This window comes from Somniosus microcephalus, chromosome 6, assembly GCF_052327205.1.
Source record: "Somniosus microcephalus isolate GS21.2 chromosome 6, FLI_Smic_1.0, whole genome shotgun sequence".
Taxonomy (NCBI): Eukaryota; Metazoa; Chordata; class Chondrichthyes; order Squaliformes; family Somniosidae; genus Somniosus; species Somniosus microcephalus.
The window spans coordinates 182,711,568-182,738,470 of NC_140992.1; positions in this window are offsets into that span (position 1 = coordinate 182,711,568).

The following is a 26,903-nucleotide window of genomic DNA, read 5'->3' on the forward strand; positions in this document are numbered from 1 at the left end:
GGGGCCCTACCAAGTCCACGTTAACGTGGTCAAACCGCCTCTCGGGTACTGCGATGTACCTTGGAGCGTTGGCATACCACGCAGGTGCTGGCCCAGTCGCGCACGTCTTTCCTGAGCCCGTGCCAGACGAACTTGGCCGCCGCCAGTTTCTGCAACGGCTTCCTGCCCGGGTGGGAAAGATTATGGATGGCGTCGAATACTTGCCGTCTCCACCCTTCAGGCACGACGGGACGTGGCTGCCCAATGGAGACGTTGCACAGGAGTGTGGTGCCGGCAGTGTCGAAGGCAACGCCTGTGAGTGAAGGCCCGTGACCGCCATTCTGTAGGCCTGGACGTCCGGGTCGGAAGCCTGGTCGGCCGCCATGCGGGTGTAGTCGACTCCGAGGTGTACGGCGCTGGCGACGGCTCGGGAGAGGCAGTCGGCGATGGGGTTGTCTTTCCCAGCCACATGCTAGATGTCCGTCATAAATTCCAAAATGAAGGCCAAGTGGCATTGCTGACGGGCCGACCACCGCTCGGAGGCTTTGGCCATGGCAAAGGTCAATGGTTTGTGGTCCACGAACGCCGTGAACGGGCGGGCCTCCAACAGGATACAGAAGTGTCAGACAGCGAGGTAGAGGCCGAGGAGCTCGCGATCAAATGTGCTGTACTTCCGCTCATTGGGGCAGAGCTGCCGGCTGAAGAAGGCGAGCGGCTGCCAGGCGCCATTGACCCACTGTTATTGGACAGCGCCGACCGCGCATTCCGAAGCGTCGGTGGTGAGAGCGATCGGCGCATCGGGCAACGGGTGTGCCAGCATGGTCGCGCTGGCCAGGGCCCTCTTCGTGTCTGTGAAAGCAGCGGCCATCTCATCAGACCAGTTGACGGTGAGTTTGTCGGGCTTGCCTTTGAGGGCCTCGTAAAGGGGCCGCATAAGCTGGGCTGCTCGGGGAACGAAACGATGGTAAAAGTTCACCATGCCCAAAAACTCCTGTAGGGCCTTAACGGTAAGGGGCCGCGGGAAGTCCATCACGGCCTCCACTTTCGATGGGAGTGGCACCGCCCCATCCTTCGTGATGCGGTGCCCGAGAAAGTCGATCGAGGACAGCCCGAACTGACACTTGGCCGGGTTGACGATTAGGCCGTGTTGGCTGAGTCATTCGAAAAGAGTCCGGAGGTGGGACACATGGTCCTTCCTGGAGGCGCTGGCGATGAGGATGTCATCCAGGTATATGAACAGGAATGTCAGGTCCCGTAACACGGTGTACATGAGGCGTTGAAAAGCCTGTGCAGCGTTTTTGAGGCCGAATGGCATGCGGAGAAATTCGAATAGCCCGAACGGGATGATCACCGCGGTTTTCGGAACATCCTGCGGCCGGACGGGGACCTGGTGAGAACCTCGGACGAGGTCCACTTTGGAGAATACCACTTTCCCGGCCAGGCGGGTGGAGAAATCCTGGATGTGTGGGATAGGATAGTGGTCGGGAGTCGTCGCGTCGTTGAGGCGCCGGTAGTCTCCACACGGGCGCCACCCGCCGCCTGGTTTCGGGGCGATGTGGAGGGGCGAAGCCCATGGACTGTTCGACCGGCAGATGATGCCGAGGCGCTCCATGGTGTCGAACTCGGCTTTGGCGATGGTGAGCTTCCCCGGGTCAAGGCGCCGAGCACGGGCATAGACGGGCGGACCGGTGGTCGAAATATGGTGTTCTTCCCCGCGTTTGGTGGCGGCGGATGAGAACATGGGTCTCGTAAGGTCCGGGAACTGGGTGAGGAGATGGGAAAACTCGTCGGAGGCCGCAAGTGCGCTGGACAACAGCATCGTGCTGGACCTACTGAGGGAACACGGGAGCAAGCTGAAAGTTTCAGCGTTGATGAGACGTCGGTTCTTGACATCCACCAAAAGGCCATTGGCGCAGAGGAAGTCAGCGTCGAGGAGGGGGGTGGACACTTTTGCTGTGACAAAGTCCCAGGTGAACCGTTGCCCACCCAAACAAAGCGCCACATTCCGTGTCCCGAAGGTGCGGATGGAACTGCCGTTGGCGGCTTCGAGGACGGGGCCGTGGTTCCCTCTTTGGGTGTCTATGGATGACGCAGGCAGGATGCTCACCTGGGCGCCCGTATCGCAAAGGAAACGGTGCCCGGAGTCGGAGTCAGTAACAAACAACAAGCTGCCTGAACGGCCGACAGCCATAGCAACCGACGAGTGGTCTTTAGTTTGCTTCGACGCGGGAAAACTGCATGGGGGCCGGCACCTCCGGGCATTGGGGCCGAACTGCGCATGGTAGAAGCAGAGGCCTGAGGGTTGCCGCCGTTGGGCTGTATCAGTGGGGGTAGGGCTCCGCGTGGCCGCGCAGTATTGTTGCCCGGCGGAAAAAAATTGGTCGGCCTCCTTGGTCAGGTCGCGGAAATCGGTAATAGAAGAGTTGGCAAGCGCCGACCGTACCTGACCTGGTAGCTGCTGGAGGAACAGTTCCTTGAAGAGGAAACACAGTGTGTGTGTGCCCAGGAGGGCCAGTATGTGGTCCATCAGCTCCGAGGGCTTGGAGTCGCCAAGCCCGGGCAGGGAGAGGAGCCGGTGAGTGCGTTCGGCATCGGTGAGGCCGATAGTCCGTAGAAGGTAGGCCTTAAGCATGTCGTATTTGCTGTGCTCCGGGGGGTTTTCGAGCAGGTTCACGACTCTGACCGCGGTGGAGCTGCCGAGAGCAGAGATGACATAGTAGTACCTCGTGTCGTTCGCGGTGATGTTCCGGATTGCAAATTGAGCTTCGGCCTGGGCGAACCAAGCAGCAGCCTGTTGTTCCCAAAACTCGGGTAGTTTGATGGAAACGGCGTTCGTCGCCATTTCAGAAGAGGCCTTTGGAATCGTCCAAAGGAGCAGCGGGGTCACCAATGTTGGGATCGACAGAAATCAACAGGCTGAGACTTTCTTTTGGTAAAGGACAAAACGTGTCCTGCTTTTATCACATCTCCACATGGACTGCAAAACCTCAGCCCCAAGCAGGGTTACAAGCAGGGGCTGATGAGTCATCACATAACCCGACACTCTTAAAGGGCCCGACACTCTTAAAGGGGCCCTGCACCAATAACCCAACCCAGCATGTACATACCACAGCATTGCTATACAAAGTGAATTGTGTTAGGTACATATAACAGCATTGGGTATACATTGTGTTATTATCCCTTTGTGGCCTCTGCCACAATGTTTTATTTACACTGGAACTCTAGACTATTTACAAGCATGGTGGCCTTCATAGGCTTTGGGCGAACCGGAGGGCACTGTTCCAATTACACCCAGCATTCCGTCAGAGGGGCCTAGAACCAAGTCCTTATGAGCCTCTGACGGACAACCCTTCCAGTTTCTGGACCCCTCCCGTCTTCCTCCTCCTCCTCCTCCTCCTCTTCCTCCTCCTCCTCCTCCTCGTCCGCCTGCTCTGCTGGACCTTCAAGGTCGGCTGGCATTGGCTGGGTGCGTCGGGTGGCCAGGTTGTGGAGCATGCAGCAGACCACGACGATGCGCGACACTTGCTCCGGCAAGTACTGCAGGGTGCCCCCCGAATGGTTGAGACAACGGAACCGCTGCTTGAGCACACCGATTGTGTGCTCCACAATGCTCCTGGTCGCCTGATGGCTGGTGTTGTAATGCTCTTCTGCCGGGGTGCTGGGCAAACAGAGCGGGGTCATGAGCCATGGGCAGAGAGGATAGCCCTTGTCGCCAAGAAGCCAGCCTCGTGGGTGAGCCGGGGCCTCGAAAAGGTCAGCCACTGAGGTCTGCCGCAGGATGAACGCATCGTGCTGCTGCCAGGGAATTGGGCATTGACCGCGATGATCATCTGCCGGTGGTCACAGACCAGCTGCACACTGAGGGAGAGGAACCCCTTGCGGTTGCAGAACTCTTCGGGATTCTGTAATGGCGCCCACAAAGCCACGTGTGTGCAATCAATGGCGCCCTGCACCATGGGGAAGTCCACTATAGCCGTGAAGCCCAGTGCTCGCTCCCCCTGCTTCTCCATGGTCAAAGGGAAGGTGATTAATTCCCGCCTCCTTCGATATAGGGCAGCTGTAACTTACCGGATGCAGCAATGCACCGCAAATTGAGAAATATTTGCAATGTCCCCAGTTGCTGCCTGAAACGAGCCGCTGGCGAAAAAGTTTAGGGCAACAGTGACTTTGACGGCCACCGACAGAGAGGTCCTGCACCGTAACCGCAGCTGCAGATCTTCAGCAAGCAGGTGGCACAGCTCAGTCACCACATCCTTTCCGAATCGGAGCCTTCGCATACACTGCTCCTCCGACATGGCAATGTATGACACCTGCTGCCCGAAAACACTGGCAGCGTACGGTCGCATTTGGCGACGTCCATTGCCCCTCCTCCTTCTGGCCATTCCCGGCCCTCTCTCCCTCCGCCTCTGTGCCCTTGCCATATGTTCAGCCAGCAGGACGTTCCCCTCCAAAGCAGCTCCCATTATAAAGTGAAAGAAGTAAGATGCAGTAATATCTCACCAGCAAACTGTTGTGGACAGGGCTGAAGGTCCAAAGGCACCACTGGCTCAATGAAAAGTACGCTCTCCCACTGAAGGTCAGCAACTCTCTCCAACAACCAGCAAGATGCCCACCCAACATGGCTGCCGCTTTTATGCTAGTGCAGTCCCCTTTAAATAGCACCCCACTAGCCCGAGAAGGACTTGGGAACGTTCCAGCAAGCTGTCACTATTAGCGCCAGGCGGAACGGAGGCGGGCGCCACTCAATTTCCGGTCCGGGGCGCCAAAAAGGCGTTGCACACTGAAATGACGTCATGATCTGCCTGCGCCCGCGAGCGGGCGCTAAGATTTAGCGCCGGCGCTAAAACCCACTCAATATAGCAAGAGGCGCTGGGTTCACTGCGCATGGGCAAAAATTGGCTAACGCTCCACTTCTCGGCCTCTTTAGGCGCTAATCGCTGGCGCAACCAACCGAATTTCTCCCCCTATGACTCTATGACTATTTGTCTGATGGCTTTGTGGAGCAGGGTATTTAGTGAAGTCAGGTGCGATGAGAAGGGGCTCTTAACATTACGAATGAGGCAACGCCCTACACAAACTACATTTTAGAACCCGACCCAGTGGACGATATGGTGCGCTCTGACGGGCACCTTTAGTTTTTTTTTCCGAATAAAAAGAATGTCAGGTAGAAAGGAATGTTTTCTGCAGACCGAGCTGATGATGCAACTTGGCATAAGAAAATGCAAACGAGGAAAAGCATTATAAATGGGAAAAAAGGTCCCCTGCTGTGCAAGAAATTAATCTTCACAGCTTAATTTTTCTTTGATTGCAGTAATTAATAAACAGTAAACCATCTGCCTGAAAGAAACATCCGTTAAAGCTGCAGCAGGGCAAACTGCCCTCATGGATAATTTACGCTGTACCACTGGCACGGTGCCAGCTCCCTGGAACAAGCAGAGGCCCTTGTTGTAATTAAAGGCGTGCATTAGTGATAGGTGCTCAAACCATCACATTGCGCTGGTAATTAACAGCCTCCAGCTGGGGAAGCAATTGTCTCCTGTGGCATGTTGTTCATCATAGATTAAAATCAAAGGAAGAAAAAGGTCAGAGGGAAATGAGCTGATACAAAACATCTCTAAACGGTCTTGAATTTACTGCAACATGAATTGTCACTGTTGGCTTCTGATGTCCAATTTTAAGTATTTTATCTGATCCATAATAAATGGCACCTGCATGTTGCAATGTATAACATTAATCGCCAGCGATAGCAACTCATGCTCTTTGGGTTCATACAAGGCTCAGCATAGGACCGAGCTACACCGACCATGACAGCTCCAGGTTCCACCCCAGTCAGCTCTCAGGTCGCTGACGGTGCAGACTCTTGCTCAGGTAACCTTGTGGTCCCTTGCCCAAAGTGGCCATTCTTTACCTGTGGGCTGAGGTGCTGACTGTCTGTCGGAAGAAACCTTGACCACGCTCGGAAAGCACAGTCAAGCCGGATCTCCTCCTCGTCCGATGTCCTTGTTCTTAAACCTTCCAGCAAGAATTGTTGAATAGTGATCAGGAGCAGGAACTCTGGCTTCTTTTTTCCACTCTCTACTCCGGGGCATTAAGACCAAATGGCATCCCCATCTGAGACAAAGTCACACATAGCATAACTACACTTATATTCAGCATTCAGAGATGTTGAGCTGCTCTGCCTTTCCGATTTACCTTCAGCTGGGTTGAATTTTTTTTTACAAATGTTACAAAACTTTTTGATGCATTTAGCATAATGCTGATGTGTCACTAAACGTTACTCACTGAACACACTATTAAGCACCACATGCATTGGTATAATGCAAACACAGCACAATGCACATTGGACAGTCTGTTATCTTCTTCTTCTTAGGCAGTTCCTCGGAAACGAGGATGACTTGCTTCCACACTAAAAATGAATTCTCAGGTGACTAATGAGTCCAATGCGGGACCTACAGTCTCTGTCACAGGTGGGGCCATGAGGGTCCTGACGTTCCAGGTCCAGAACTACATTTTAAAGGGTGGAAGGTGCCTGTGCATGAATTATTTTAACATGGGATGGCCGTTGCACACCAGCTACCACACGGTCTTGACAAAGCAAGGTCTTGGTCCAATGGCAAGGGGATCCAAGACAACATTGGCCTAGCACACACACACAAACATACTCCTACTGTCCTCCATCCTTCCCGCAGGTCCTCTCTGCCTGGGTTTCATAGGCTGCAATGTGGTTCTCCCGACCCCGCTGCTGGTCCATGCTGTGCCACTCCTGGGCCTTGACCTTACTGCTTGGCTCATCCTCGCCCTCACCCCTGGGCCTCGTCCTCACTCCTGGGTTCCGACCTTGCCCCTGGGCCTCGACTTCGCTCCTGGGTCCTGTCTCATTATAAAGCTTCAGAAGCCACACAGAAAGCATGGTGTCGAGGAAATATGTTTGAATGGGGTACCTTATATGGGTTCTGTAAGAGAGTCACTAACAGTGTCAGCTTTGGCTCAGTGGGTAACATTCTCTAGGTGGGAGGGGCTAGGAGTGAGCAGGTGTTACTGGTTGCCTGATTGCTGCAGGGAGTTGGAGTGTGTTTGTAAAAAGTTGGTGGTGGTTTTTTTCAGGTTTTAGGGTCTTTTTGGCCCATAAACAACTGCCAGATGGCTACTGAGGGGCCCGGAGTGCCAGGCCCCTCAGAGGACAGTGTTCCCAAGATGAATTTAATTAGGAGAGAAACTGTGGTTGGAAGGGAAAGAAAAAGGCCTAACGATTTGGGCCGGGACCCCAGGAGGTTTGGAAAAGAAAACACGGTGGTGGTTCAGTGCGAGAATAAGGAGATACGAGCTTGGGATATTATCCAAGCGGTACATGAGGACTGTGGCGTGGGAAGCTGCTTTGCCTGCCAACCAAAGCCGAATGTTGGGTTCGAGGTGACGGTCAGTGGCCGAGAGGAGGTGGAAAGACTTTTACTCAGTTTGAAAGTTTGCGATAAGTTCTTGGAGGTATCTCTGTTATATTTGGAAGAGGTGGTGGTCTCATTCTTAAACTTGCCAGTTTATATTGAGGACAATGTGCTAATCAAAAAGTTGGAGTTGTGGGACATTAAAATTTGCTCAGCAATAAAGAAGAGATACTATCCAGGAACATGGGTAGCAGATGGAACCCGTTACGTAAAGGTGCGGTTCCCAGAGGGGGTGAAGTCATTAGTGTGCAGCATGAAATTCGAGACAATGGAAGGAGTGCAGTACTTCTGAGTACTGCATGATAACCAAGTGAAGGTTTGTTATTATTGTCTTGGACACGACCATCTTGTAAGAAACTGTCCAGACTTGTACTGTTATAATTGCGGCTAGTCTGGACACATCGCTCGGAGATACAAGGCGGAGAGCTGTGGGGTGCTTCACAAAGGCCCCACCCGCTGTGAGTGTGAGGCAGAAGGAAGCTCTATGAGTGACGAGGAGATGAGAGAAGGAGCAGGAGGTGTGAGTGGAACGGCCAGAGGAGTGGAGCAGTCGGAGGACACAGCTGGTAAATTGAAGGAGAAAAGAGCACAGGAAGAGGCAGAAAATTGCAGAGCAGAGAACAGGATGGAGATGGTGGAAAACACACCAAGTACAGTGGAAAAGAACAAAGACAGCAGAGGGCAGCAAGGGTCGAGTGCAGACTCGAGCCTTAATACGGTTCAGCTCTCCCTAAAGAATCTGGTGTCTGCGGGGGGAGAGGAGGTGGGAGCGGGGTGCGTGGTAAATGTAAGTACTCCAAAGAAAGACGGGGAGTCGGACATCTCGGTGAGCAGGATGGGGCAAGACAAGAAGAGGGTGCAAGAGGCAGGAGCCTTAAAGGGGCAGCAGGATGGGAGCGGCGAGACAAAGATGGCAGAAGGGAGCAATATAGGTGCGCCATTGTCCCGAGAGAGAAGGATCAGGGAGCAAGGGTCAGAGGTGGAGATGAGGTCGAAGGGAGCGGCACTGTTGGAGAAACCACGGCAGCAGGAAGACTCTCTATGGGAAATGATGGGCTAGATTTTCATTGAGCCATGGAGTCGGGCTTGCAGGCGTGTGGGGGGTTAAAATCACAAAAACTGGCGGGCAGGACCACCCCCCCCCGCCGCCTGGTTCCCGACTCCGAGCAATTTTAACTCAGGCGTGTCTGATGGTCCCGAATCCGTCCCGCATCCAACAGGTGGGACTGGTCTTTAAGGCCCTTAATTACTACTTAATGGCCTCTATAATCCTATTTTAACAGACCCTTTTAACTTTAACCCTTTTCCCATGTAAAACACACCTGGTGGGAATCAAGAATATGAAACCTGGCGGGAGCACTATTGGATTGCTGAATATCAACTGCAGGTCAACCATTAAAGATGAGATTTGATCAGCCATCATTTGCAGGTGGCAGGACTTAGTGGTCTCAACCCTGGGGCAACTTTTACAAGGTTTAACCACACCTGTGGAAGGTTGGAGCCTCACACCCATCTCCAGTGTGGCCTCCTGGGAAACCCCTCTCGCCACCTTCACTCAGCGCTTCCTCAACGGAGGCATATACCAGAAGCATGGGAGCCATTTATTTCCTTCCCATCTGGGCATTAGAGGAGCTCGAGCACCAGCCGCAGCAGCAGCAGAACCAGGAACAACAGCAGCACCAGCAACAGCAGCAGCAGTAGGAGTGCCAGGCTGCTGCTCACCCACCTGAGGCAGCACAGGCCAGAAGGGGCCAGCGCCTGGAAGCCCGTCGGCGCAGGAGATGCCCCCCAATCAGGGTCTACAGGTGCAGTGTCACCTATCTCAAAATGTCTGAGCAGCAGTGCCAAAGGCGGCTCCGACTTTCGTGAGAGGTAGTGACTGACATCTGCGCAATGCTGCAGCAAGACCTGCTGCCCAGAGGACCAGGTGGACAAGCAGTAACAGTAGCCGTCAAAGCCACCATCGCACTCAACTTTTTTGCCTCAGGCTCATTCCAGGGATCAGCAGCAGACATCAGCGGCATCTCCCAGGCGGCCGCACACACTTGCATCACGCAGGTAACCGATGCCCTCTTTACCCTTGCACACAATCACATCCATTTCACCAAGGATCGAGCAAGTGTCACGGCGCGAGCGGTTGGATTAGCTCATTTGGCAGGCTTTCCAAGGGTGCAGGGCGTCGTTGACTGCACACATGTGGCCCTTAGGGCACCCCATCACAATCCAGGTATTTTTGTCAACCACAAGGACTTCCACTCCCTCAACATTCAGCTGGTGTGTGACCACAAGAAGGAAATTTTGCATGTTTGTGCCATGTACCCTGGCAGTTGCCATGACTCCTTCATACTGCGCCAGTCTAGTGTGCCTCCGCTATTCAGTCCGCCAGACCAACTTAACGGATTGCTACTTGGAGACAAGGGCTATTCCCTGAGGATGTGGCTGATGATGCCATTGAGGAGGCCAGCCAACGAAGCTGAGGAGTGTTAAAACTCCAGCCACATTTCCACCAGATCCATTATCGAGCAAACAATCAGTTTGCTGAAGATGCGCTTTAGATGCCTGGATAGATCAGGTGGAGCCCTGCAGTACTCAGCAGCCAGGGTCTCCAGAATCGTCGTGGTTTGCTGTGCACTTCACAACCTGGCACAGCGTCGTGGCTTGCAGATTCCTGAGGACCAAGTGGCTCCTCACATATCCTCCTCAGATGAGGAGGAGGAGGAGGAGGGCGAAAACGAACATCCTGCAGAGGCCCATCAACCAGAGGCAGCATTACCCGAGAACATTGCTGCCCGGGATGCAAGGAACGCACTCATACTGGCCAGATTTGCTTAGCCTAGTCAATCAAACACTTTTGCCTCGCAGCTTCTTACCTGAGCATCGACAATGGCCAAGACCCTACGGATTCCTAGCTATTTGACCAGCATACTGACAATTGCAAGTAATCCTAAGCCCTGAATGTAAAAGTCCCATTCGCAAAATGACACACGCCACAAATACAGCAGTAGCCATCAGATTTTTTATTAACATTATTAATCTGATGGCTTTTTCTAATACATCAAATTTCACCCAAGTGACTACCCTTGTGACTACTTGTGCTTTATCTTCCTCTTACGTGTGCTCCTACGTAATGGTTCCCCTGTGGCTTCAGCAGATGTGGAGGCCCCTTGCTCACTTTCCTGCTGCTCCTGTCTCGACAACTTTGGCAGGCGTCCTCTGGGGTGGCAAGCCTGTGAGGGCTCGTCAACAGTCTGCTGCTCCTGCGGCTGTGCAGGGGTTGAGGCGTCTATCTCACTTGGGTGTGGACTCTGGTGGGGCTCTGACCGAGTGCTTTGCAATGGCATGGAAGTGTGAGTACTTGGAGAGGAGCATCCACTTCCTTGAGGTCTGCCACCAACCTCCCTCTCATGGGTCAGGTCCCCCTCAGCGCCTGCAAGTGGCTGGAGAGCACCTTGCTGCACATCAGGGGGGCCATGGGGACTCGTATCTGCAATGGCAGTCCTACTCAGAAGGACTTCCATGAAGGCCTGGTTTCTATGTTCAATAGATGCCCATCGCTCCTCAAGAGATGTCATTCTATTCTGAACAATGATCATGTTTTCCATACCCTGGCGAATAAGCTCCTCTATGGCTGTAGCCCTCCTCTCCTCTACCATAGCCATCCGCTCCTGTACGGTAGCCAGCCTTACCACAGAGGTAGCAATCGTTTCCACGGAGGTAGCCATCCTTTCCGTGGTGATGCGTTCATGCACCAGTGACTCCACAAAGGCTCTGCTCGTGTTTGCTATGGACTGCTCCATTCGCTCCACACTTGCAGCGACCCTAGAGACAAAACCTGCCAGAGACTCCTACATCTGTGCCTGGAGTTCCATCACCTCTGATCTTATGGATGGACCCAGAGGCAGAGGGTCGACATGCTGCTGAGCTGAGCTGGCAGAGTCCTGTGCCCTCCGACTAGGACTCTCCACTGCTATCCCTGGCTCCACAATCTGCTGATGCTCACTTGTGAGCTGTGATACACCAGGTGACAACACTACTCTATGTCCTGAAGGTCCCACCGAGGTGTGAGTGTCTGCGCTGGTGCTGGGTGCTCTTATTTCTGCTGACGCTGCGCCCTCAGAGGTTGCAGATTCCTCTGAGGAGTCTGGCTGCTCAGCCTCTTCTTCCTGGCTAGGGGGGATGGATGCTTGTGATGGTCCTGTGGGGGAGTAAAGGAAAGAGTCAGAGATGTGATGCAAAGGCTACATGCACATAGCTTTTTGCAGATGCTCATAAGTGCATCTGTTACAGCTTCACAATCATTATCAGTGACTCATGCAATGTCAAAGAGAGAGATGGGAAACTTTTCTGTCAACAGCTTGCTGTGTTGCACCCGTCTGTCCATCCCCCATGTGCGAATCATCCTCAATGCCGATGATTTCCAGGGCGGCCTCCTCCCAGGGGGTCAGGTGGGCTATTGAGGGTAGCCCTCCTCCTGTCCTGACTCTCTCTCTCTTGTTGTGAGATCTCTTTTCCTGCAATGAGGGAGACAAATGGAGGGTGAGTGAGAATGAAGGAGTGAGTGTAGAGATAACATAGCATAGATACTTAGAAGGAGACAAAGATGGAGTGAGGTTGCAAGACCAAGGGCCCTCCCTGTGTGTTGTCAGTTGTGTTCAAAGCATCAGAGTGAGAGGGAGTGTGAGGGCTGCATGGTGGAACAGTTATGTGAATGTGAGCATAGAGAAAGAGGGAATGGGTAATGGTGCATGGATGTCAGTGTCAAGTGGGATGTGGAAGAAGAGATTGCTAAAGCTGAGTGCTGGTGAGAAAAGGCAATGGGGATCAGATTGAGGGTGATGGGAAATTCATACTCAGTTTTCCAGTGCGCTGAAGGTCATGAAATCTTTTTCTGCACTGTATCCAGGTTCGCCGTGTGACTCCCAAGTGTTATGCTCATTAATAACTAGACATTCTTATTATGAACACAGCTTGCTTCTAGCTAGTTATTTATTCAGTACACGTTCTCTAGGTACAGTATCTGTAGAGGCTTCCATGTGTGCTCCTGTGTGCAGGCTGCCATCTTGACTGTTGCCTTCTGGGTCATCTAGTGCCTCATGGGTGATGTAGTCTTAAACATACAGCTATATACAGCTCTACACAGCTCCACCTAGTGTCCACTATAGAATGACATGCTATTGATCACTACATCCCCCTTTCTTTGAGGTTTAACAAAATCAATATCAATCAACTTTCAAGAAAACAATAAAGATAATATCAGTAACACTTTTGTTAGTGCTCTATAAACATAAACATTTTCAAAACAGTCAACACATTTTCAAAGCTTTACATTGTACTCAAAGATTAAGTCTATCAGGCTCTTTTACTTCACGTGTGGATCTTTTCAACACGGGTAAGTCTGAAGTGTCTTCATGAGATTGTTCTGGCGGTGAATGACAAGATGCAGTTGCGGCATTGTCATCAATCTGGTCTTGAATAGTCTCTTGTGTTTTTAGGAGGGAACAGCGGTTCCTCCTGAGAATCTGTCCTTCCTCAGTTCTAACAGTGTATGACCTTGGTCCTACTTCCTCAAGAACTGTAGCTTTCCTGTTCCATGCATCTGGATCCTCAATCCTGACAACATCATCCTTTGTCAATGGTTTTAGATTTTTGGATGACTTGTCATAGTATGATTTCTGTTTCAGCTTTAACAGTTGAAGTCTCTGTCTCAGTTCCTCACTTTGCTGTTCTTTTGCACAGCAGGGTAGCGTGGTGCGCAACTTGCGACCCATTAGTAGTTCAGCAGGTGAAGAACCACAGTCTAAAGGTAAGGCTCGGTAGCTCAGCAGGGCGAGATAAGGATCAGACTTGCTTTCTGTCGCTTTCTTCAGTAGCTGCTTGAGAACTTGAACACCTTTCTCTGCCTTACCATTTGACTGAGCATACAAAGGACTGGATGTGATGTGCTGAAAGTCATAATGTGCTGCAAAATGTTGCCACTCCTTACAGTTGAAGCACGGACCATTGTCGCTAACGGCAATCCTGGGAATTCCATGTCTGGCGAAGATGGATTTCACATTCATTATGACACTGCTTGCTGTGGTGCTTGAGAGCAGCTCCATCTCAGGATAGTTAGAATAGTAGTCAATCACTATTAGATAGTCTTTACCATTTAAATGAAAAAGGTCCATACCAACCTTTTGCCATGCTGCTGTTGGTATGTCAGCTACTATCATTGGTTCCTTTGCTTGTTTGCTTTGGTGTTTCTGACATGTCTCACATTTGCCTATCATGTTCTCAATGCCCTTATTTATGCCAGGCCAATAAACAGTGTCTCTTGCTCTCCTTTTGCATTTTTCAATTCCGAGGTGTCTCTCATGAATCCTTTTGAGCCTGTCTTGATGTAAAGCCTGTGGAATGACTATTCTGTTCTGTTTTAGTAATAGTCCACTTGCGACACTCAATTCTGACATTATGTGAAAATATTTTGGACAGGAACCTTTTGGCCAACCATGATGAATGTACTCTATTACTTGTAACCCCTTCATGATTCTCTAGATATATGTGAGATGTGGTCTCTGCTGTAGACAGTATTCTATAGTCCAGTAAGGAGATCACTAATACAATGGCTTAATTCTAATTATCTTACTTTATAGTTTTAACGTCGGACAGTATAAGAAGATTACGGGTCAATGACCTAAATTAGACATTTGCATACATTAGAATGAATCTAGACATAATAAACATACATTCTCCATTTATATGGATTCAAAGGAGAATCTGTCCCTGTGTCCAAATTCGAGTGCACTCTTTCTTTGGCGCGCTTAAGTTGGAGCTCATGGTATGTATAATGTCTGTAAGACTTACGACTCCGAACCACTTCGTTGAATTCTCTTCAGGATCACTGAATCCCACTTTGAGTTCTGGATGCAGAGCTACTAATACGAAGGGCGGCGGCCGAGTTTGGAAGCCCGGGACAGGATGCGGCAGCCATTTGCCTCCTGAGCCCTCTTTTCAGAGCTCCTGCCCTCTTCTCTTCCAGTCGCTCCTTTCTTCCCGCTCGAAAACCCGACTCCACCCCTTCCTCCTGGGGTTTCTGCCTGGAGACTGCGCAGCCTCACTGTCTGCAACAGTTGATACTGGTGCAGAATTATGGAAAGTCTGCTCTTAGTCACATTGTGTCCTTAAAAGTTCTTGCCGTACCTTCACATGGGCAACTTTAACCCAGGGATTTATAACAATGATAATACAGTGTCTAAGTTAAAGATTGATAACCATACTTAGCGTACATAACATTTCCAGTGGTTATTACACTCCCCCCTACCAAATATAGGCATGTCCCCATGACTAATGAAATTTACACATAATTGGTTGCATGCTTCCCAACCATGTATAAAGGGAGGTAGCATATCGAACCGTAGGGGCTATCATTACACTTGGCACTCCTAGTGTACTGTATGTCAATCTTTCAGGAACCTTCTTAACTCGCTGTGAGCTCCTTATTTTGGATACCCGGTCTTCAGTTCCTTCAACTACGTTGGAGGCGTTGGTTCCTTTGTTATCATGCCTTTCAGTCTCTTTTATCTCCTTCTCGGAAGCATCTGGTTCTTCCCAGACCATGTCCAAGTCTGAGCTAAATGGTTCAGACAATTCATCCAGATTCTGTCTTATGCATCTTTCTGGGAGGTCGTACCATAGATCCCATTCTTCATCTTCCGACTCATCAGGTTCCTCATGATCCACACACTGTGTCATGGGTTTTCTGTCTTCTGGAACAAAGTTTTCCCAGTTTCTCGTTTTTTTCCTTCTTCTTCTCTGCAGGGTTCTCCTACTAGGTGTCGGCTCATTATCCGTTGGCGGATCCAGACGCACTTGCTGTCCCAATGGCAGGATATGATTCCGGTGCAGTATTTTTATGGGTCCATTCCCACCTGCAGGTTTTAGCCAAAACACAGGTAGTTGTGACATTTGACTTTCAGCAATGTAAGGTGTAGAAGCCCAGCGGTCTGCTAACTTATGTTTCCCTTGAAGTCCTAGGTTCCGTATGAGAACTCGGTCACCAGGCATGAGTTGGGAAAACCGGATCTTCTGGTCATACCTCTGCTTATTTCCTTTATTCTGTTTGGCAGAAACAGACTCAGCAAGTTCATAAGCAGCTTGCAATTCCTTTCTCATGTCAGATACATACTTGAGGTAAGTTCTCTGTGATGTGCCATCACTGGATACTCCGAAACACAAATCCACCGGCATCCTCGCTTCACGTCCAAACATGAGGTAGTACGGTGAAAAACCAGTAGCGTCATTTCGGGTACAATTATAAGAATGAACAAGATGTCCAATGTGCCGACTCCACTTGTTCTTTCACTTTGAATCCAGCGTTCCAAGCATGTCTAACAAAGTACAGTTAAACCACTCAGGTTGAGGATCTCCCTGAGGATGGTATGGAGTTGTTCTTGACTTCTCAATCCCGAGTATGGACAACAACTCATGTGTAAGTCTACTTTCAAAGTCTCTACCTTGATCACTGTGTATTCACTTTGGCAGTCCATAGTGGATGAAGTATTTCTCCCACAACACTTTGGCAACGGTGGATGCTTTCTGATCCTTTGTGGGAAAAGCTTGGGCATAGCGAGTATAATGATCTGTAATGACTAAGACATTTGCGGTATTGCTGGAATCGGGTTCGATGGACAGAAAATCCATACAGACAAGGTCTAGAGGTCCATCACTTTGCATGTGAAACAGAGGAGCAACTCTTTTAGGTAAAGTCTTTCTCTGGACACAGCGTGCACAGGACTTGCAGAACTCCTCAACCGCAGACTTCACACGCGGCCAATAGAATCTGTCCTTGACCAACCCATAGGTCTTATCTACTCCCAGATGACCTGCATCATCATGCAAAGACTTCATCACTATTTCCCTGTACTTTTCAGGCAGGACCAACTGTGAATGATATGGTTTAGTGGGTGGGTGAGTGATTCTACACAACACTCCCTCTTTAATTTCCAAGTGGTCCCATTCTCTTAGGAGCAGACGACAGTCAGGATGTTTTGATTTGTTGATCTGTGTAATATCACCCAGACGGAGAGCTGAAAACACCTCATGAATACAGGGATCCTCCTGTTGTGCTTTGGATATTTCAGATGAACACAACATGGGTAAGTTTTGTACATCCAAACTGGAAAGGTTGCAAAATGCTTGGGGAACAGTATGCATTGACGCTCCCAAGTGGTCAATCTCTCGGGCATGAAATGAATTCTTTGGTCCAGATACCACGGACATCTGACACATTACTTTCACATCTGCTGAAGCAACATCTTTCCACTCTGGTTTCTGGTAGTGTGGGCGACGAGACAGCGCATCTGCGTCAATGTTCTGCTTCCCAGGTCTGTACCTGAGACTAAAGTCGTAAGCAGATAGTGCAGCAAGCCAGCGGTGGCCGGTGGCATCAAGTTTTGCCGAAGTCAACACATAGGTTAATGGATTATTGTCTGTCCTCACTTCAAACTTCTCTCCATACAGATAATCCTGCAGCTTATCCACCACCCCCCACTTCAACGCCAAGAATTCTAGCTTATGAGCTGGGTAGTTACGCTCTGATGGCGTAAGACTGCGACTGATGAACGCTACAGGTCTCAGTCCTGCTCCTTGGTCCTGATACAACACACCACCCAACCCTTCTTGACTGGCATCCATGTGTAGCACATATGGCAGCTGTGGGTTTGCAAAAGCCAACACGGGGGCTTGAGTAAGACTTTGCTTTAAGGTGTGGAAGGCCTCTTCGCATTTCTCATCCCATCTAACACCAAAAGGCTCAGAGGGTTTGAAGTAGTCCTTGTTCTCTTTACCTTTAGCCTTTTTCTTCCTCTTAGCTGGTGGGAGGTAACCAGCCAGCAGCTGATTCAGAGGATGGGCCACTTTGGAGTAATCCTGCACAAAGCACCTGTAATATCCACAGAACCCAAGAAATGACCGCAAGGCAGTCACTGTGTTCGGTTTGGGCCATGTGGTAACAGCTTCGATCTTGGATGGATCTGTGGCTACTCCATCCTGTGATACAATATGCCCCACATAGGACACGGATGTTTGGCAAAACTGACACTTGTCCAATGATAGCTTGAGACCTTCATCCTCCAGGCGACCAAGCACTTTCAGCAACCAAGCTTCGTGTTCTTCAAGGGTTGCCCCAAACACAATTATATCATCCAAGTACACCAATACTTCGAGCAAGTTCATGTCCCCAACTGTTTGTTCCATTATTCTTTGAAAAGTTGCTGGAGCGCCTGAAACTCCCTGTGGCATCCTTTCAAATTGGTAGAACCCAACTGGACATATAAAGGCTGTCTTTTCTTTGTCTGATTCACTCATCGGTATTTGGTAGTTTCCACTTCTGAGATCCAACACACTGAACCACTTGCTTCCATTAAGACAAGCCAGTGCATCCTCAATTCTTGGAACGGTGTATTGGTCGGGAATAGTACGTCTGTTAAGCGTCCTAAAGTCTACACACATCCGAATCTTTCCGTTCTTTTTCCTCACCACCACTATAGGAGATGCATAAGGACTCCTGGACTCGGTAATGATCTCAGCTTCTTTTAACTGCGACAGGTGCTGTCTCACTGCTTCGATGTCAGCTGGTGCCAGCCGTCGAGACCTCTCCCGAAAGGGTTTATCCTCGGTAATTCTGATAGAATGGCGAGTACTCTTACTACAACCAACATCAAACTCATGAGTAGAGAAAACTCCTCTCCGCTCCAGCATCTTCCTGACTAATCGATCCTTCCATTCTTTAGGAATGAATGAATCTCCAAAGTTGAAGGAGGAGGGTGTCAGATCTCCGGTTGAGTTAACTTTGGACTCTTCCTTCACATGTGACGACAGTACATTTACAGGAAACAGATGCGCAATCGGCATTCCTTTCCTCAATGTGATTCCTTTGCCTGACATATTCCTCATGGTCACTGTAACTCTCCTTGAGATCACAGCTGTCGGGGTCTGCAACTCTAGTCTCACCAGAAGCTCATTTGGAAACCGTGACTCTTCTGCAGGATCATCAGGTGACTCTATCAGAATGGCTTCAGTACCTGGCGTTCCAGGGAATTTTGGTATCCCAGGGATTCTAGCCACTCCTCCAGGACGCAGGGTGATAGGTTTGGCTCGAACGTACCACACAGTTCCTCTTTTGCTATCATCTACGTCGGAAGAAAGTTCAGGCAGTTCCTCAAAAGCCTTTTTGAAAACAGGGTGAATGTGTCTGGTGCTCAAGAAGTTTTCACCTCCCTGCTCTTTGCAGCTTGTCAGGAGTCGTCTCACTATGGGTGTATTACTGCCAACCAGTATGGAAACCTCACCTTTCACCATGGGGTCAGGGCAAACCAACACAAGTGCATCAATGGTCTCAGTGGTCCCTACATCAGCTTCCAAGAACTCCAACCTCAGCGACAAATAGCCATCATATGGGTAATCAGCAGGACTAAGGCCCCAGATCTGCAGAAGACTGATTGGGGTTAACGGCAAATGCGTCAGGTATCGGTCATAGAAGGATCTGTACAGTGTGGTAACCTGAGAACCCGTGTCGAGGATAGCTTTAGTATAAATGCCTTCAATCTGTATTGACACAGCAGAACTCAGCCCTACTAAACCTTCAGGTATGATGTCTTTCATATCCCCTCGTCTATTATTGCACTTAGCGGAATGTGTCTTAACTACAGGGACAGCAGGCCGTTCCGTTACTGTGCCCCTTTGTAGTTTCCTGACTTCTTGGTAAGTTTTATGAGACGGTCATTTACTTTTTTTAGATTTTCCTCACCTCTACATTCTCGCTTGAAATGTCCATCCTTTCCACAGTTATAACAAAAGACTCCAGGCCTATCTCCTTCATGGGGATATCCTTTAGAGGAATCATTCATTTTGCTGTTAGACTTCGCAGGGTGTTCAACCTTTTTCACCTGTGCGTCATCCCTTTCTGTGTTGGGCTTAGACCGAAAATATGCCATCTCGGCTCTCATGACATTTATTTCCTTCTTCAGCTGTTCCATCTCAGGGTTGACATCACCCTTAGGAGTAGGAACTGTAACAGGAGTCACAAGCTTGGACATCACAGCACTCTTTGCTACATTCCGGGCCTGAAGCATATCCTCCTCCTCTCTGACTTCCCTTAGCAGCTCAGTGAAGGTAGGTGGATCTCGCAACTTATGGGTCATGCGTATGCGAAGAGCAGTCACATCTTCGAGCAATGCACCTCGCACAACCTGTTCAATGCGGAACCGATTCATTTCAGGCAACTCAATCCCTCTTTTCCGTAACATACAATGCAGCAGTTTGTCTATTCTCAGCAGATAACTGGACAGCTTCTCTCCCTCATACTGGAATGTGCTTCTGAATCTGACCATCAAATCTGAAATGGTTTCAGTAGTTCCAAAGGCAGTTTCTAGAGCCTGCATGTAGTCAAAGGAAGTAGCAGAGGTGTTCTGCGCCTTTAAGAATCTTACAATGTCAGCAGCAGGACCCTTAAGGCTTTCTACTATTCGCTGCCTCTTCACATTGCCACTGCACTGCCATTCCTCTAGCAGAGGCAGGGTCTGCTCAGCCCAGGCATCGTATTCCTCTTCCCCACTGGGAGTTGGTCTCACTCCTGAGAACATACGGAGCTTACGGTATCCCTGAGCCTCGAAGGGCAGATTGGTGCATTTATCCACCAGAGAACGAATGGCACTGACCAACTGAGTGTTCATATCCAGGGCCAAAGGACCTATCAGACCTTTGACATCAGCAACAGTCTTTCCTTCTTGTCTCAAGAATAACAACAACTTGGTCTGAAACCCTTCTTCTTCCTTAGTAGTAATAGGAACAAACTGAACTGGCCAGGGTCCAGCCTCTTCAGAAAGCCCAACTGCCTCAGGTAAACCATGACCTCTCAGGTTCTCTGATGTCTGGATCAACACAAACTGCTTCTTGGTAGCTGTATCCAAGCAGCGCTCAACTATCCTAACCTTTCCAAAGGCTTTGACACAATTCAGAGCCCTTAGCAAGACATCATCAGGGTCATCGTCAGCAACACCATTCAGCACTATGGCATGGGTAGTAGCTATCTGCTTCCGTTTGCACCAAGCTTCAACCTCAATAACATCCATCTTTTATGCTCAAACAGCCCAGTAGAAACCACAAACCACTCTCTTAGCAATGAGCAGTCAATACTGTTAGTTTACTGACATAAATAGACCACAATCCCGAACGAGCCCCCAAAATGTAACCCCTTCACGGTTCTCTAGATATATGTGAGATGTGGTCTCTGTTGTAGACAGTATTCTATAGACAAGTAAGGAGATCACTACTACAATGGCTTAATTCTAATTATCTTACTTTATAGTTTTAACGTCAGACAGTATAAGAAGATTACGGGTCAATGACCTAAATTAGACATTTGCATACATTAGAATGAATCTAGACATAATAAACATACATTCTCCATTTATATGGATTCAAAGGAGAATCTGTCCCTGTGTCCAAATTCGAGTGCACTCTTTCGTTGGCGCGCTTAAGTTGGAGCTCATTGTATGTATAATGTCTGCAAGGCTTACGACTCCGAACCCCTTCGTTGAATTCTCTTCACGATCACTGAATCCCACTTTGAGTTCTGGATGCAGAGCTACTAATACGAAGGGCGGCGGCCGAGTGTGGAAGCCCGGGACGGGATGCGGCAGCCATTTGCCTCCTGAGCCCTCTTTTCAGAGCTCCTGCCCTCTTCTCTTCCAGTCGCTCCTTTCTTCCTGCTCAAAAACCCGACTCCACCCCTTCCTCCTGGGGTTTCTGCCTGGAGACTGCGCAGCCTCACTGTCTGCAACAGTTGATACTGGTGCAGAATTATGGAAAGTCTGCTCTTAGTCACATTGTGTCCTTAAAAGTTCTTGCCGTACCTTCACATGGGCAACTTTAACCCAGGGATTTATAACAATGATAATACAGTGTCTAAGTTAAAGATTGATAACCATACTTAGCGTACATAACATTTCCAGTGGGTATTACATACTGTTTGTAATACTGTATCTATTACTGTTTCTTCTGCTATTTGCTTTGATTTTGTGTCTGACACGGGCAGCGCAGCAGTGACCATACTCACATGAACATCCATGTCTTCTTCAGTAGAGCTCACATGACTCATTGTGGGTGCTCGGGATAGTGCATCTGCTAACACTATGTATTTGCCTGGTGTGTAGATCAGTTCAAAGTCATATCTTTGCAGCTTCATCATGAGTCGTTGAATCCTTGGAGACATCTCATTCAGGTTTTTTTTTATGATGGCAACCAGAGGGCTGTGGCCTGTCTCAACTCTGAAGGTGGGAAGTCCATATATGTAGCCATGAAACTTTTCTAGTCCAACTACCAAGCCTAGACATTCCTTTTCAATCTGGGCGTATCGACACTCAGTATCAGTCATGGACCTGGAGGCATAGACAACAGGCTTCCAATCTTCACCATCTGCTTGTAGCAAGACCGCACCTAGGCCATCTTTTGATGCATCCGTTGACACTTTGATTCTTTTGGTTGGGTCAAAGAAGGTGAGTACAGGTGTGGTTGTCAGCACTGTTTTGAGGTTTATCCACTCTTGTTCATGTCTTTCTGTCCATGCGAACTCATTTGTTTTATGTAGCAGGTCTCGCAGACAGGCTGTCTTGGCTGACAAGTTAGGAATGAACTTTCCAATGAAGTTTATCATCCCCATGATGCATAGCACTCCTTTTTTGTCAGTGGGTCGGGGCATTTTGAGTATGGCATTTACTTTTTCCATATCTGGCTCTATTCCTTTACCAGATAGATTATCTCCTAGGAAAGTGACTTCCTGGATGCCAAACTGACACTTGGCTTTGTTGGCCTTCAGTCCATTCCGGCGTATGCTCTGTAGCACTTTAGTCAGTCTCTCATTGTGTTCTTTCAGTGTGGAGCCCCAGATGATGACATCATCAACATAGACCCAAACTCCTTCCAGACCTTCAATTATGTGTTCCATCGCTCTATGAAAGATTTCAGATGCAGATATCATCCCGAAAGGCATTCTGAGGAAACAATACCTGCCAAATGGTGTGTTAAGGGTACAGTATTTGGTGCTCTCTTCATCCAGTTTTAGTTGCCAAAATCCTTGTGAGGCATCGAGCTTTGTAAAGTATCTGGCACCTGACATTTCACTGGTGATTTCTTCTCGCTTGGGAATCTGGTAGTGTTCACGTTTTATGTTTGCATTTAAGTCCTTTGGATCCATGCATGTTCTTAGATCATTGTTCTTTTTCTTTACACATACCATGGAGTTAACCCAGTCTGTTGGCTCTTCGACTTTCCTGATGACTCCTAGTGTGGTCATTCTGTCCAGTTCATTCTTGAGCCGGTCACGCAGGGTTGCTGGAACTCTTCGTGGAGCATGTACCACTGGCTGAGCATCCTGCTTTAGCTGGATCTTGTAAGTGAATGGTAGAACTCCAAATCCTTTGAACACATCCTGGAAATTATTCACTGCAGAATCCACCGAGTCATCTGGTCTGCTTATGGCACAGTTTATACGGTAGACTCTTTTGACCAGTTCTAAGTCCTCACAAGCTTTGTCACCCAGTAGTGAATCAAGCCTTTCAGCCACAACAGAAAACATGAGATGATGCACTTTGTCTTTGACTGTCACTTTAAGTCTGCATACACCTAAGCTATCTATTTTCTGTCCATTATAGTCCTTCAGTAACACTGACTTTTTCTGTATTTTGGGCTTTTCTTTCATATTGTTAATGTCACTCATACTGATTAAGTTTGCTTTTGCCCCAGTGTCCAGTTTCAATGTAACTAATGCTCCATTTATCTGCAGTGGGATCATCCATTTGTCCTCTTTTACTGCATTAACTTTATGTTCATTCAGCATTGTCTATTTCTGAGGGCTGCACATTTTCTGTATCTTTTTTGATATCGTCACATGACACCATTCCTACAAAAAATGTCTCACTTACATCAGTGTCCTCAATCACATTAGCTCATTGCCCTTTCGTCGTTTTTACTTTTGAAAAGCATTGTTTGGCAAAGTGATTCTTTCCATTACACTTTGTGCACATTTTTCCAAACGCTGGGCATTGTCTTAATGGCCCAGAAATTCCAGAACGGGGCTTGCAGCGCGTGCAAGCCCCGTATTTGCACTTACCCTGCGCTCGTGCCGATCAACTTCTGGGACGACTGAACTTGCAGAAATAGAAAGCACATTCCCGGGCAGCGTATGACGTCACGCCGCCCAGGAGTGCAGCCAGCGTGAAGCCAGGAGCGTGCAGTGTAAGTGAGACACGCCCCTTGAGGTCTCAGTTTCACTGGACACGCCCCCAATGTTTCTGTCAAGCTGCTAAGGATTTTTACATGCAAAGCAGCAGTTTAAATAGGTTTTTGGAAGTTTTTTGAAGATTTTGGTAACTTTTATAAACTTTTTAAAATGTTTACATTATTTTGAGTAATCTGAAGTAGTTTTAAAGAGAATTAAAGCAATTTAAAGACTTTTAAAATCCCTAAAAGAATTTTTTTAATTCCATTTATTTATTTAGCAATGTCGTCGTCATACGTGTCTTCACACTGTTCCCTTTGGGGAACTGTATGAAGTGGTGGATGGATTTATGGCCATGATTAACGCTCATTCCGTGACCGTAACCATCTTTGAACCAGCCATTAGGGCGGTTAGTCCTATGGCGGGAGGGTTTTACGGGCTCCCACAAGCTATACAAGGAGGGGGGGCCACCCACACCCACGGATGCAAATATCCCACTGGATGTCAACCCAGAATTTAGAGCCAGAGCTCCGACTCCACTTGCTGGGACTGCCTGGAGCGGGGTTCGAAACCCTACCCTGATCTGGCCCAGCAGCGGGGATCCTACCGCTATGACAAAGGCCCAATCCAATTAGCAACGTGAAATGGCAGCATAGGGCTCCAGTCACGGGGAGGGAAAAGGCGCAGGAAACGTATGGGTGTCACCTTTTGTGCGGAGTGGGCCTTTTGCGTAGCAGTAAGCATCCCCGCCGCTGGGCCAGAAGGAGTCGGGTTTTGAACCCCACTCCAGACAGTCCCGGCAAGTGGAGTCGGAGCTCCAACTTTAAATTCTGGGTGGACATCCAGCGGGATGCTTGCGTCCGTGGGTGTTGGTGGCCCCCCCCCCCTCAGATGGGTTGTGGGAGCCCGTAAAACCCGCCCGCCATAGGACTAACCACCCTAATGGCTGGTTCAAAGATGGTTACGGTCACGGAATGAGCGTTAATCACGGCCATAAATCCTTCCACCACTTCATACAGTTCCCCAAAGGGAACAGTGTGAGGATACGTACGATGATGACCTCTTGCGCAATGCACCTCCTTGGACCCTCAGTCGCAGATGCGAGGGGGCAAGTTGTGCAATTGTTAAATTTTTTATTTTATTGACATGTAAAATGTTGGCCCAGTAATTCCCTTCCAAATGCGCTAGTACGGTCGGGGTACTTACGCATCTGGCCGGATGAAATGCCGGTTTTCAGCATGCACAGTGCATGTGGGGAAAACCGGCATTTCCTGTCCTCTGAACGAAGGGGTTCAGAGGCAGAACGCGTGCGACTGCACAGGCAGCGCGTGCGCAGTATAATTCGCCGCTTTCATTAATGCTTTCAGTGAGGTCCAGTCATTACAACTTACACATGAAAAAAGCATGGGTACAGTTGCTCCAGAGGCTGCGGAGGAAGATATTTCTTATCGTGCAGCTTCTGAAAGTATGTATGTCTGTATATATTCCTTTGCGTGTTATGTATATATTCCTTTACTTATGTGTATGAATGTATTATTTAATTATGACTTTCAGAGAAAGTAACTTATTGGAAAATCATAATTAAAAACATACATTCATACACATTAGTAAAGGAATATAAAACATACATACATATACGTAAAGGAATATTTGTGGACATACATACATAACTCATTCTCACATTCCATTCACACAGCCACAATTGCTCCTTCTACCTACCGTTCTGAAAACCCGTTTAAAAAAAAAAAATTAAAGTTTAAAACTTAGTTAAAATTTCTTAAAATAACTTCCCTCCCTTTCCCAAACCTAAATATTGCATTTCATAAGCTCCTCCATAAAATATATCTCCTTCCCCAGCCAATGAACAACTTTACACTTGCTTTTTTCAAGTGCAAGTTCTAGGGACTTACCCTCACTGAATCCATCAGTGAAATCTACAACGTTCACTGCGCAAGCGCTGCCTGTGCAGTCGCACGCGCTGTGAATAGACCTCGGGTCTGGAAATGCCAGTGTTCCCCGCATGCGCTGTTCCTGCTGAACGCCGGCATTTCCAACGGCCAGATGCGTGAGTAACCCGACCGTACTCACGCTTCTGGCCTGGAATTTCTGGCCCAACGTGTTTGTAACCACAGCGTTTACAATTAAAAATGTCATCCTCCGATTGCTTTTCATTTCTGTTCTGCCCACGTTTCTTCCCCTTGTAGGACACAGCACCGACAGCAGCATTATCACTCATTACATTTGCATCATTATTGATTTCACTGAAAGTCTTCGCGTGATTTCGAGCAAGCTCGCTGGCTTTGCATATTTTCACTGCATTTTCCAAATTTAGTTCGGTTTCTCTCAACAGACGTTCCCTGACTTTTTTATCATGAATACCAAACATAATCTGGTCACGAATCATGGATGCTTTGAGCTCAGAGAAATTACATGTCTGTGCTTTCAGTTTCAGATCAGTTATAAAGCTAACAAATGTCTCATTTTGTTGCTGTGTCCGAGAACGGAAGATGTATCTTTCATACGTCTCATTCTTTTTGGGAGAGCAATGTGCATCAAATTTTTTTAGCACATCTTCTAAATTTTCTCTGTTCTCCGCTGGATTAAATACAAATGTATTAAATACCTCTATCGCCTGTGGGCCTGCAACCGCAAGCAGCAACGGTATCTTCCTTGTGTCTGGTTTTGTACCGAATCCGATGGCTGCAATGTAGAGTTCGAATTGTTGTTTAAAAATCCGCCAATTGTAGTCGACATTTCCCTCGAGTTTCAAACGCTCTGGTGGCTTCAAATTCTCCATGTCGCTTTTCAAAATTTTCAGCAGATCTTCACCACCCTGGTACCATGTTATGTTCATTAATAACTAGACATTCTTATTATGAACACAGCTAGCTTCTAGCTAGTTATTTATTCAGTACACGTTCTCTAGGTACAGTATCTGTAGAGGCTTCCATGTGTGCTCCTGTGTGCAGGCTGCCATCTTGACTGTTGCCTTCTGGGTCACCTAGTGCCTCATGGGTAATGTAGTCTTAAACATACAGCTATATACAGCTCTACACAGCTCCACCTAGTATCCACTATAGAATGACATGCTGTTGATCACTACACCAAGGAGTTGACCTCCTCAGCCACCTGCATCCACACAGCCTTGGTCTGAGTGGGAGGCCTCTTCCTCCCTGATGAAGGAAACTGGACTTCCCTGCGGGCCCTAGCCCCATCCACCAATGCCT